Raw genomic sequence first — 13,508 nt, 5'->3', positions numbered from 1 at the left:
ATACATTTGACAAAACCGTTCTTGGAAACAAAAAACGTTCAGGTAAAAGCAAAGTCACCGGCCGAAATAACAACGGAGCTTATTAAAAACAAGAAAAAGAAAAGAGGGATAATAATAATGGGTTGCTTAAAAAACGAACGAACCAACCCCCGGCCAATCGTATTAGCCGGTTTGTCGGATTCTCACCAAGTCATCGAGAATCTTAATTTGGGACTTTTTTTTTTGTCATTCGTTTCTTCCACACTTCACCGTCGCCAATATAATAATGTATACTTCCCGGACCGCGTTAAAATATGCAAATGATTTTTGCATATTTTGAAATCATTATCCTCGGTCGGTCGTCTCTCGTTCTTGTTATTGTTGCGATTATCATAATCTCGGCTTCTGGGCCCGGCCGGGTCTTTTAAAACATCAACACGTTCATTAGCCAAACGATAATATTGTTACACCAAACGGTCCGTTTAACGTTACAACAACATTCCTGCCAACCGTTATTTTCACTCCCATTCCCCCCAGGGCCTTATCGTTATTATTATTTCATTCAAAAAAAGAACCAACAAAATATATCCTCACATCATACCTAGTGCCACAAAAGTTTTATTCTCTTGACGAAACGAGGATCCGCATTTCCCCTTTTAAAATAAACACACACACACACATTTAGCCAGCGATAATAGTTACAAGTTACAATTATATACATATTTTATTTTTATTTAATTAGTTTTTTTAATGTCCTAAACAGAATGTATGACAGTACGTCGTGGGGTAACGTATACAAATAAAGTATAATTAATTTTAAACGAAAAAAAGGATAAATATTTATTTTATAACGTTTCGCTCTAGACAACATATATAAGGTAAACATTTCGTTTGGAAATTCAATCTAATTTAAATCAAATACTACATAATAAGACACTTGAGTTTATTTGCATAAGATAAAATATATTCATCTAAGCTCCAACGGTATATTTAAATTGATAACAACCAGGTTTTATTTTGGCTAAGCCATAAAATGTATATTTGACAAGATACAGCGTTCAACATTGTTACTGAAAAATTTTAGACTGACTGAGACAATATAACAGTGCAGCAACGGCGTTCAATTAAGGTTAAGTATATTTTAATTTTAAATGTAAGTTGGTTCGCATATTTCTACATCTACATATTTTAGACTACAGTCGGTAGGGTTTGTGGGTTCTATTTTTAGTACTGAATCGTCCAAAAGAGATAACGCCAAAATGACCACGCCCAAAATGACCAATTTTGCATTTCGCCCGATCGCAAGTACTACGTTTATGTCTTGGCTAGCGGAAAAAGGAGAGGAGGGTAGGTGGTGGATATCAGAGTGTCATGACTGTCAAAGTTGAGCCGGTCGTGTGCGGTTTAGGCGGGACAAACGAATTGTGTTGCAAGCGAAGAGAGAGTGCACTAAACAAAGTCGGAGATAAGAAACGGGCCGTCTGATTTATCACAACGGATGAATATGACGTATGGTAGAGTGAGAGGTAGTTAAAATAAAATCGCAAAACAGACGGTGGTAAAGGACGGCGGGCGAGCGCAAGAGTTAAACCGTCGAGACTGATGGCGAAGACTTGGTCGGTCGTGTGAAAAGTAAGGACACTTTGTGCGAGTCTGCGGAAGCGATATCGTTTCCGGGCGGCAATTTTTATCGGCGCTCTTAGTAATTTTTATTTCCCATAGCCCGTAAAACAAATGGACCGGCTTTGCAAAACCGGTGTTGTTGTTTTTTACATGGAATTTCCGCGGGTTTCCACACAGCCTCTGATTCGTAACGCCGATACCGTCCACCGGTCTCTCTTGGCTGCTGCAATAATATATAAGTTCGACCCGGACTTAGTTTTACGATGGGTCGCGCTTCGATTTCATTTTATTGCACCTACCTGCCGGCGATTTATACTGTTATGTATACACAACAATATATATATATACACATATTATATAGATACATAAAACACACCGGCAGGCGGTGTGAGCAACGACGGCGGCCTGGGCCGAATGCGGGTGACGGTGGTCGCTTTACCGCCGCCGCTGCCGCCGTCGCTACCGACGGGATCAATAAAAGCCTATTCGAATAAACCCTGGCCGGGAACGCCGGGACTCTGTTTCCTTCATACGGCTCACCCTATACACGGCATAGGCATCCGACACCTAGACGTTATTGTGTTTTAATCGTTAGATTCGAACGGCTCGGTGCAGCGACGAGACTGGGAAAACATTGGTTCATGAACATATACAGTACGGAGTACCTATCTTATATAGTACCTATACCTCCTATGTAGAATGCAATTTTAATATCACACACAAAACACACTCGGACACGTTAAAAATATGTGTTCATCTTCCTTCTTTGCGCTAGCCACTCTTCTCCTCCCCTTCTCCTGCCCGTGCTTCTCTTTTTAACCGCTCTTCTTTTGATGTCACAAAATATTCAGGTTAGGTTAGATGTGGGTTAGACCTAACTTCCGACAGACCCCCAAGCCAAACGTTTAATTCAAGTCAATATGACGTATTCGTGTTCATGGAGAAAATGTTCATGGATTCTTCGTCTACACCCCTACCCACTCTTCTGCTCCCCTCAAATGTATCCTCACATTTTTTTGTCCCTCTCCTCTTTGTCTATTTATCTTTCTCTCATCTCTCCTTCTTACCCTACACCCTTTTTTTCTTCTCCATCCCTACTCTCTCTTCTCCACTCCTCACTTACTCCGTTCCCTCCTCTCTTTTGACATGGATATGTCTTATGGCGAGGGGTCGGTACGCAAAATTTAACCCTTACAAAAATGGGCCACGCTCATTGCTAGCTGATTTATGCGGCAAGTTATTACTGAACATGAGATTAGAGATAAATTAAATGAGAACAGACATCAGAGATAAGTGATAAGAGATTAATAATGAAAGTACCAAAAGTACCAGAGTCCTATAAACATGTTTCTATAGACTTCCCTGCAGCGTTTTTCTCTTTCCCTGCCTCTTCTCTATTCTTCTTGCCTACCCTTACTTCATCTTCACTTCCCCTCCCTGCTCATCTGTGTTCCACCGCTCTCCCCTTGATGTCACAAATTAAGGCGTTAGGTTAGACGTTCGTTATGGTAGATCCAATTGTCGGTTAGAACAAAACTCATGATGCAAATTTTAGACAGACCTCCGGCCGTAAGACATTGGTATCGAACCGGACAAAGGCATTGTAAACCGCGTTTTTTCCGTCCGCCAATTGTCGACGAACGATGGTATGAAGAATGGTCTTTTGAAACCGTCTCGTTTAAGAGCCCTTCGGTTATTACACGCCGACAGACTTTGGACGAGGAGAGGGCTGTGACGGTACAAACCGCAATCGTGTCTGGCCAAAACGGGGAGACACGGCTGTTTGACATTATGTTATTATTATTATTATTATGTTCATGTCAACCGACACACCAGGTCCGCACGCGGTGCACGGTATCACTTTATTTGTCCTATCGGGAGACGGCGGTCGTTATCCCGTAAGCATCTCTACGTGATAGCGTATGCTCCAGCAGCCCCGGCTAATAATAAAAATCCGTCCGTATGCTGCCTCGTCCCGACGGCTGCGAACATCTGGCGACTGCGATTGCGACTCCTCTGTGTCCGTGTGTGTAATGGGCCCATCCGAAATGACGATATATACTAATAATAATAATTAAAGGCAGCCCCTGCGTATAAACAACATACACACTAGCGTACAAATAAAAACCATACCGGCCGGTGCAGACAACCAATTATCCGTCGACCGCGGGCCGAGGGTGGTGCGCTTTGTGCGCGCAACGATGACGGATGGCCCCTGGTCCGGGCACGATTGATGAACACCGGAAAAACGGTTATCCCGACTTTCCCGAATTAATCCTCCCCCCGCTCCCGGTACCCCGACCATTATCCCTAACCACCCCCCCCCCCATCCCCCCGAAAAAAAAGAAGAAGCCAACGCGCCCGGGTCGGAAGACCGGAAGACCACGCGTGTTCAAAGGTCGGACGTGTGTGTGTTCGGCGAGGCCGAACGAGATTCGAGAAAAGTCGGCTTTAAGAACAAAATCCTACTTAGGTACTTAGCCGTCGGATTCACCGAAATGGTCAATGTGTGATGACAAATGCGATGCAGGGTGGAGGGGAGTATTGTTTCGTACAAACATTTAATCTCTCGACAGAATGTTTTATTTAAAAAATGAACAAACTTTTTGACAGCATTTTGAAAACAGATCATTTTTGGTCGTATAGATAAGTATCAAAAAAAAATTTAAGCCCGCGATTCGAGCAAGAGGCAATTTTTCCAGTAGAGCGCGGTTTATGTTGATGCGGCTTTACAGCTTTACAAGTTTTTTTTAAAGAAGAATACTTAAAATTAAATTTAATATAAACGATTTATAAGTTCGATCGTTTGCAACGTTAAAGTATATTGTATTAGGTTTTCGAATTTTTAAAAACTTGTATCGAGCGTACGATGCTTTTTCCGGGAAAAATACGTTTCGAGAAAGTATACGTTTTTAATAAAATATTATGATAGCGTTTAAGCAAAACAAAAAAGTCGCTATAGTATTTTATGAATATATTAACTTGCAGTAAGTAATAACAATATAAGTATGGGAATCAGAACCTCTTGGAAAAGATACTTTTTAATATAATAATTTAACAAATAATCGTTGAAAATAGAAAATGGTACGCTTTAAGTATAAACAAAGAAATGCTGCATTTTCAACACATCGCTTTCTCCGTTCAATGTTGAAGTATACAATTAATCTAAAAACCAAACTTCTTACTTCCAAAGCATCAGGCCTCTATGGGGTATTCTGTCGGTGAGGAAATCTGGGCACTGGCCAAGCCATCGAATATTCGTCCTGGACAAACTTTTCAATCCATTGCTCGCACAACGATAACTTCAGCACCATCTTAAATCAATCACCGCATAAAGACCTCAAAATCACGAGTGTAAAAGAGATTGTCGCACAACAATACAAACGTTTTTATAGCCACCTTAACACCTCGTACGAGTCCATTAATAATACCATGTCGGTTACAACCACCCTTTCGTTACTTGCCAAGATATTTTTGTATTATCTATGTACTTATTGTGCTGAGAAAAAAAAATGATACTCGTTTTGAATAAATGTGGGCCCTATTCAACAAAAGCCCTAATAAATTTATCAGATAAAATTTCAGATAATGTTTTACATTGTAAGTTTTTTTGTAAATTATGTAAATTTGATTCAATATTAGTGTGTGACACATACATTTCATAACGCCTAACTCAATGCATTTGGACTTTGTTGAATAGGTTCCACGTTTTTTTTTTTTGGTCAAAATTTAAAGATGTTTAACATTATTAATTAAAAATTGTAGTTCATTTTCGGTTGTATTCAAAGTAATTGACATTGTCTCTCTTGTTCGACCTCGAACACTCATTTCGTATGATAATAAAAATTCACAAAACTGTACAAATACAAGAACCGCTGGTGTTTCGTACTCGACGAGGACTTGAACGACACCTTCTCGGCTAACCTAACCTAACCGTGTTGCATCTTTCCACCTAGGTTCAACTATGCTGTATTCTGCACTGAGCACATCTTCTCCGATTGCAGTTGCAGTTGTCAAAAGTTATCCAAGACATTCCGGGTGGAGGATAGGCCAGGGCATCAGGTAATCCGTTTGCCGTCGATCGAACGAACCGTTCCGGTGGCGAAACACAATATTATTGCATTACTTCGAGTCAGCCGGATTATCCGGGCCGGCGCCTAAGCTTAAAACACCCGAATTTCGATGGAGCGTGTCTGACGGTAATAGTAATGATAATCGTAAGTGCCGTACCACGGCTCTATACCTACGGGGTTCGCCTATAATAATAATATAACACAATAAGGCGATACGGCCCGAAGCTCCATAATACGAACGGGGCGAAATCCACCCTGCTCACCCCTCGCTAGGCGCCACGGCGGTTATTATACGGAATTAATAGCGAAAACGGGTCGTTTAATTCGAAATAATTGTTGATTCACCTGGAAACCGTTAAGCCCAGGCCGTTAGGTGTGTTACGCACGACCCATTTTCCACATACACCAAGGTGGGCAGACCTAACTGAACCGTAAGACTAACAATATAATGTTATCTTGAAACACTGGTCCGAGTTTAAAAAATATACATTAACATACAGGGTGTTTCAAAAAAAAAATGGCGGGGTTTCAAACGGATGTAGGTTGTGAAGTCGTATTGGGCCTACAGCGCACTGATGATAGTAGTGATCTAGTAGATCTAGTGGCAGTCATTCGAAACTTGACAGTTCCCTATTTCATTCAAGCCCTACCGGAGCGCTGTAGGTCCAATACTTCACGACCTACAGCCGTTTAAAACCCCGTCATTCTTTTTGAAACACCCTGTATAGTAAAAACGACGCCTCGTCCGGTGCATAAACGTATAAACGTTTTGCCGGGGTAATTAATAATAAAAAAAATTGTTTTTCGAAAACATAATATACTATTACCGTTATATACGGCTACAACAATGGCGTTTGTGTGATAAAATTATATTTTGGCATTTCGCAGGTAAACCGTTTCCCGAGGGTACGATTTCGCAAAATGTCACCGAACCCACTCGTATGGCGGTCGCGTCCCAAACCGTCCACACAATATAATATTATAGAATATATTAAAATGATATGCATAAAACATACTATTATTATCGTATCAATGTGTGTGTACACAAAAACAAGGCATAAAAAAAACAACAACAACCCTTCATACCTATCGGAGAGTGTTTTTAATTTCGCACATTTTGAAAATAATATTTTTTTTTATCATCGTCGTCGTTTTCGCTTTTGTTTGTCGTTTGGGCCGATAACGGTATAATTCCTTTTCAATTCTGCAGCCCGTGTCTTTTAATTGCTATGTTTACCCTCTATTATGACATCTTCTGAAAGCTTCTTGTGTTTATGTCTTAAAAGCTAGAAGTATTTTTCACGTCTCACTTCCATACAGCGACATACTTTGAACATTAAGACTTTAATAGATTTCTCCTCGATTTTTTTAAGTCACTATTTCAAGACATAAACATAATCTTCTTGCTGGGAAATTCTCATTTAGCTTGGTTATTTATAGCTTTGAATTATTTCTGCTAAACTTGTTTGAAAGTTATTCGAATCAACTGTTGCTTGAAAAATGTTATATCTAGATGACTTTTTACATAACATTTTATCCTAAATTTCTAAATTCTCATTAATATTTATGACAAAATGCTAGAAATAAACGATGAAACGTTATTTAAATAACATTTTGTCCTTTTGGAGGACAAAAGCGCAATGCTCTCCCGACCACGCTATGTTAATTACAAAAACAATTTTTTTTTCAATATTTTACAAAACAATACCTATCAATACTTGTAAAATTCATTATTATTCAATTAAATTTACCTAGTATGCGGTACTAGTAGTCTATATAGAAATCATTTCATCATGGATATATGATTGGGCTGGATACAAACAACGTCATGTCGCCATTTTTATGTTACACTATCACTTTTAGTCAGAGTCTAGCGATAAGAGATTTCAGTTATCAGATAAAGACAAGAGGTAAGTGATAAAAACTATCTATGTGTCAGTACCGTTTTTTAATATGTCCATTATGTGTAATCATCAATATGTTAAAACTATTTTTTTCCACATGAATTATATTATTGTAATGTGACCATTGGGCTTTTAGCCCGTACTCATAATAATAAATAAAGACAATGGGTAAGTGATAAGAGACGAGTGATTAGTGATAAGAGATAACATATCTCTAATTCCATGTTTTATCGGTGAGCGAAGAAAATAACTTGGTTTTTTTTTGTCAGAACGTTTAAGTGGTAGTAGAATTAGAAAGTAATTAGGAAAATTAGCTGAAAACGAAGTCTCCCAAAAGCTTAAGATATAACTGTTCAAAAAAAATATATACATATATAAATTTCATATTTTATATTATTTTTTTTTCGGACTTGCTTTGTTGTGGTTATTAACTCTGTCGCGGCGTATAAAAAACGAATTTAGTGCAAAAAAAAAGAACAAAACTTTCAGCGGATCGTCCGAAAAGTAAGCAACTATATTTTTTACTTATATTATTTTTTTTTAACCGCGTTGGTCGAAAACTTTTCGGCTTATATAACGACAAAATAAACGTTTCCGGAAAATCCATGGCACTGATTTGATTTGCATTAAATAAACATTTGGGGGCGCGGGTGGTAGTACAACAAACACAGAAAAACAAACGCACCGAGTTCAATCAATTTGTCGAGACCAAGTCGACCGTAGAAGTTACCGAAAAAATATTTAGTCCAGTACGACTTATCCCAACAAGTTAAAACAAAAAATAACCAGGATTCGACCTAAAAGTATTAGGGCTTGACGCGTTGGTTTTTATCAAGGGGTAAAACATAGGCAATCCGTTTACAAAACTGTGAAACCTTTTTGATTGTAATGTAAACTTTTTTTTTTTTAGGGGCAAAGGTAGTATTGATATAGTAAACCAACTGCGAATAGTAATGGCGCACGCGTTTCAGTTGGTTTACAAAATGTACAAAGTCTACATTTTTCCCGGCGGAAATATTCGTTTAATTAATTAGATAATATGAAACTACAACGCTAAGTCGAAATCGAGTTAATACTTTACTTTCAACTTCGTCAAGTCAAACGAACTATTGGTAAATCAAGTTAAAAGATAAAGTTTTTAGTGAATTAACAAGCCGATGTCAACTCATTAGTCCAACTCTAGTGGATTCGAAAACAAAATTATTTTCACTACACTATTCCTGTTTCTTCGAAAAGGTTAAGTTGACTGTAATAAAAAAAAAAAATTGACTAGTTGTGTTGAAATTCTCAAGTTTTATATTTTATTTTGCAGCATAAAGTAAACTCTTAACCTAATATTGTTACCTTTTTTGATCAATATTAGTCGTTATTATAATTATTATTATAAAACCATTCACTTTTTCAATGAACGTTTTTCGATGGAATATATATATATATATATATTTTCTGAATGTTTTCATAATGTCTACTTCGGGCGTTCCCAAATGGATTATCATCGATTCTTTCGGGCAATTATAGGTAATTGAAATTGAGGCCCAAAAAAGGTAAATTCAAAGGCAGAAAAAAAAGAAAAGTTTTCAAAGACTCTTTGAACATAAAATACATTTTAAAGGTGCAAAATATATTTCCATTATCAATAAAACTTTATGTGAATTCCTATATTTAATCGCTATGTAACTAGATTTTAGTTTAGACGGAAGGTGGATCTAGGAAAGTCAACGAATCATCTCAAGTCGTATGGAGGGGCTAGCTGTTACACGTCTTGTAAGGCCGAGATTTAAGTTATTCCGGACGTCGTGCAGTCGAACAAGTTCGTATTGACCCGAGGTTAATGTGGAAATCTGCTCGGAGTTCCGGTCGGCTCGATTGAAAGGATTGAGACCGTTTCCGGTCGGTCGCGTCGTTTTGTGTCGCATTCGAATTCCATTCCAACATTGAAATGTTCGACCCGTCCCGGTCCTCTAAAATATAATCTCCCGACCCTTCCTGCTGTTTGTTCTCCTCTTGGCCTACTACACCTGTAAACGGTACAGGGATTCAAACGCAGCAGTCCCGGGGGTGGGGTTTAATAAAGTAAGCAAAGGGCACGTCGACCTCGGCCGGCCATTGTGTGCGCATTCCAGGCGGCTCTCTTGTTCTGCTGCTAACCGTTTCCCGTTGTCGGCACACGCAATTAGGGGGGTTCGACATAATTATTATTATTTCCAGCAGCAACGGTCGTGACAATAGTGAAGAAGAGTGCGCTATTATTATGATTGAAAACCAACAGGCGCACGTGTACGTCTCCGTAAAAGTGCTCCCGTTGAATCCTATTCATTCCGCTCGGTCTAATGTTACCACCGTTCGCCGAACAAACAGCAAAGAGGCGGCGGTGGTTACCAAGAAGGTTGTAGGGTTTTTAGGAAAACTCAGGTATACCGGTCCTAAACAGATCAACGATCAAAAGGTTACTGCGTTTGTAATTTTCTATTGGTAAACGCTCGAAGAACCCTCATAATCTTAGACGGTTAAATAGCAAAGGGGCACATACACAGCGCATTACTTGAATGAATACAAGAACATTTAACGGCAAAGCAATGAGATTGACGTTGCGATGGAAATAAGACGGCATGATGATAATAATATTGTTATTTCAAATCCCTCGTCTAAGATTGAAAGACAAGTCCAATACGGTCACCCTCGCTCTGCGACGACACACAGCTTCTCACTCGACGCCGAGTCCGTTTGTTAATTAAATATTTTTGTCCGGAGTCCAAACCGGAGGGCGTCGCGGCACAGTTTCTTTAGACGAAGAATCAAAGGAAACATTTTATTTATGTGACTCACGGACACTCCCACTTGGTCGAAACGGCTTGATTGCCAACGTTTCGGCAATCTCGCAGTGTACTAGACGTTGGAGAAATAACAGCTTTTAACAACGGCCGCAAAGCGATGAAATTCTGAAAAATTCTCTCAAGTCGAATGCTTTTGACGGATCAACTTTGTAAGTCCGTTGTTGATTAGGTCTGTTGTGCCACTAAGTACGCCTGTTAGATGGTAAATTTGCAGAGTTACCCGATCAGGTCCTCTAGTGTATTTCAAAAGATCTATACACATTTATTCGAGAATTAAGTCCGTGAACCCGGCCGGCTCTTGATCAATTAGTGGCGACTGAAGGATTACAGCGGATCCAATTCAACGGATATTCGTATATTCGAAAAGGACTCGAGTCAATGCAAACCGTTGGGGGCAATGCAAAGGCGACATTGCGGCGACGGTTCAAACGTTTGTCCAGATACTACACTAAGCGCTAAACTACCCGATAATAATAATAATTGAATAAACTAGTTTGGTTTGGCGTTTTACGCGGACGTCGGTTTCAATTTCGATCGACCCCGTGCGAACCCCGTCGGATATTTGCAATAACGCGGAAATACCCTTTCTAGTCTACCGACCACCACCCCCTCCCACCATCCCAGTAGCCGACGCGACGGTTATCCCGAGGGATAAAGCATATTGATATGTATATGAGCGGTACTCCGAAATTGGTGGATCGAGATAGGAAACTTTTGTGTACGGTTAAACGACCCGGTTCCAATTGTAAACTTTTTAACGCCAATTGAATTCAACGCAAACGGCGTATGATATTATTATTATTATCGTACAACGTCCGAGTTAACATATAAAGGCATTATTAGCCTAATGCTCGGGTGATTTGTCCGGTATTTAATTTAAGTGATCTCAATTGTTCGTTATGCTGTTCGGATTTATTATCCTAGGTTTATTATATATTTAATATGCTCGGCCCATGAACAAAATAGTTCCCACCTGCATACATTAACGTCGGTCACAATGTAATGGACGGGGAGGGGCACAGTAAAACATAAAGCGGGGTCGCATCTAAAAGAACCGACGAAGCGCATAAGACTTGCTCCACAACCCTTCCAGTCACGAATTTAATTAAACTAAATTTAAAACGTTTTTAAAACGTATAATATACAAATAATGTCCATAAAGCACAGAACAAAAACGAAGGCGTGTGTGTGCTTGGGATGTACTATATGGCTGAAAGGGTTAATAAAATACACTGTAGTACACCGGCGGGACATTGTATTGTACGCGGAAAGTCAGATAATTACTTAAGCCATCTCGCTCGCCAGGAGCCTTTTTGTGTTTACATAATACTGTGGAAATATCATAACATTAATTTTTACACAAGTAAAATCGTTTATTGATTTTAACAATTTTTTAAATCAATCATAATATTTTATTTAACAAAAAAACAACTACACCACCTCCATATGCAACGCGCACAATAATATTACAAAAGTAATAATACTAGGCCAAGAGGAAAAAGCTATTTAATTAAAACATTACAATATACCTATAAAAATATTAAATAGCTAGATTGACACTATCGACGGACATAATAAACTGTTAAAAGTTGTAACATTTCTTAAAATTAGGTAACTATTTCATGTTTGTGAGCAGCTACACTGGATTTGTAAAGGTTTTATAACAAGTTTTCAGTTTCTAAACTTCTTGTCGCTCTCGTGAGGGCTGAATATTTCAATATTAATATATACTATTTTAAACTTATCAATCATGGGGAGTAAAATGTAAAATTTTTGCCGTTTAATTAACTGAATATAACAATCGAAAATTTGTCCTCTTTGTTATCGTGTAAACCAATAATAATATAGGAAAACGCGGCGCGTCTCCGTGCAAAAATCATTTTTATAGATATGATTATTTTTTTTTTTTTATCAAATAGGTACACATGGGATCGAGTGGGGTAATATTGTAAACGAATGTGAAGAGGGGGAGACGAGCGTAAATGATACTTTTCGAAAAAAGTAAGTAATTGAAGCGTTTAATTCGATACACGTAACATTGTACAAACATTGTTGGTTCTTTACACATAATATATAAAAACAAATTTATCGCGTTTACATATTATTCGTTTACAATATTATCCCAATTGACCAATGGCGGAGACCAAGGGTTGAGGGTGGGCTTGGGATATTAAAAACCATATTAAACTTAAAACGATTGCTTTTTAAAACGCCTACGTTTATTTTTCAGTGGTAGATTTGTCAAAAACAAACTTAGCGCTGATTTTTTAATGTTTTATATGGTTTTTAGAATCTCCAGCCCCCCTAATCCAACCGATATCTGCCAATACACTTAACCGTGTGTAATATTTTAGTTATTATTATTTTTTAATTTTCAAGTCCGTCCGGCGGACTCGACATTCGCGTACACAGACTCGCCGCGCACTTAAGATTAATTAATATAGGTAATATATTGGTATTTGAACGTTTGAGCAGTATAGTTTTTGAAATAAATAGGCTAAAACATATTTTGAAGTGACCACACTGTATGTAAAAAACTATCATTGAATATCTGTTACTAAATATATTTTGTACCAAACTAAAAAAAAAACTGTGCCTGGGAAATCTGATTGATAAAATTCTTTATTGTATAATGTGAAATTAAAATTTTTTTGGAAAAATTGCTTTTAGCCGGTTTCTAGAACTAGAGACCTCCGTCGTTTGTTTACTACACCGTGGGAGCAAATGGGGGGGGGGGGTGGCAAAGGGACCTAATTATATACGTATATCTTATATCGATAAAAAAACAAACACACAAAAAATACTCACACTAATTCCGAAGCGGGTTGCCCGCCGGCGTTTGCTGGCCAGCGGTCCGACCACCTTGGCGGCTGTTTTTTCTCATCGGTTTGCGGCGGAGTGTGGAGGGGGGGAGCGGGGGGGGACTTTTTTTACCGAGAAAGCCAAAAAAATTAGGCGATTTTTTTAACGGCGGTTTTTTTTTTAAATAAAAAAAATAGAATCTCGTTTTTTACTATACGAATGTTCCGCGACGACAACTCGGCTGGGACGACTGCGGCGCAGACGGTGCGACGATGGCTGTGGCTACGGGACGA

The 13,508-nt window shown here is 38.7% G+C and overlaps 1 protein-coding gene across 2 annotated transcripts in view; it reads right to left on the bottom strand.

Annotated features, from left to right (window-relative positions):
- LOC126836419 (teneurin-a) overlaps positions 1-13,508 on the bottom strand; it is a 48,207-nt gene extending 34,699 nt beyond the window's left edge. For both annotated transcript variants that reach the window (XM_050569780.1, XM_050569781.1), the window contains exon 1: positions 13,222-13,508. The gene's annotated coding sequence lies outside the window, so the exon portion shown is untranslated. The remainder of the gene's footprint in view (positions 1-13,221) is intronic.

The sequence above is a fragment of the Adelges cooleyi genome, unplaced genomic scaffold (assembly GCF_023614345.1).
Source record: "Adelges cooleyi isolate 19-005CV unplaced genomic scaffold, UGA_ACOO_1.1 ACOO_flye_CR_arks_rails_tigmint_CR_PRNA_247, whole genome shotgun sequence".
Lineage (NCBI taxonomy): Eukaryota > Metazoa > Arthropoda > Insecta > Hemiptera > Adelgidae > Adelges > Adelges cooleyi.
Note: the sequence above shows the minus strand (reverse complement) of the source record. Positions and strands in the feature narration are given on the sequence as shown.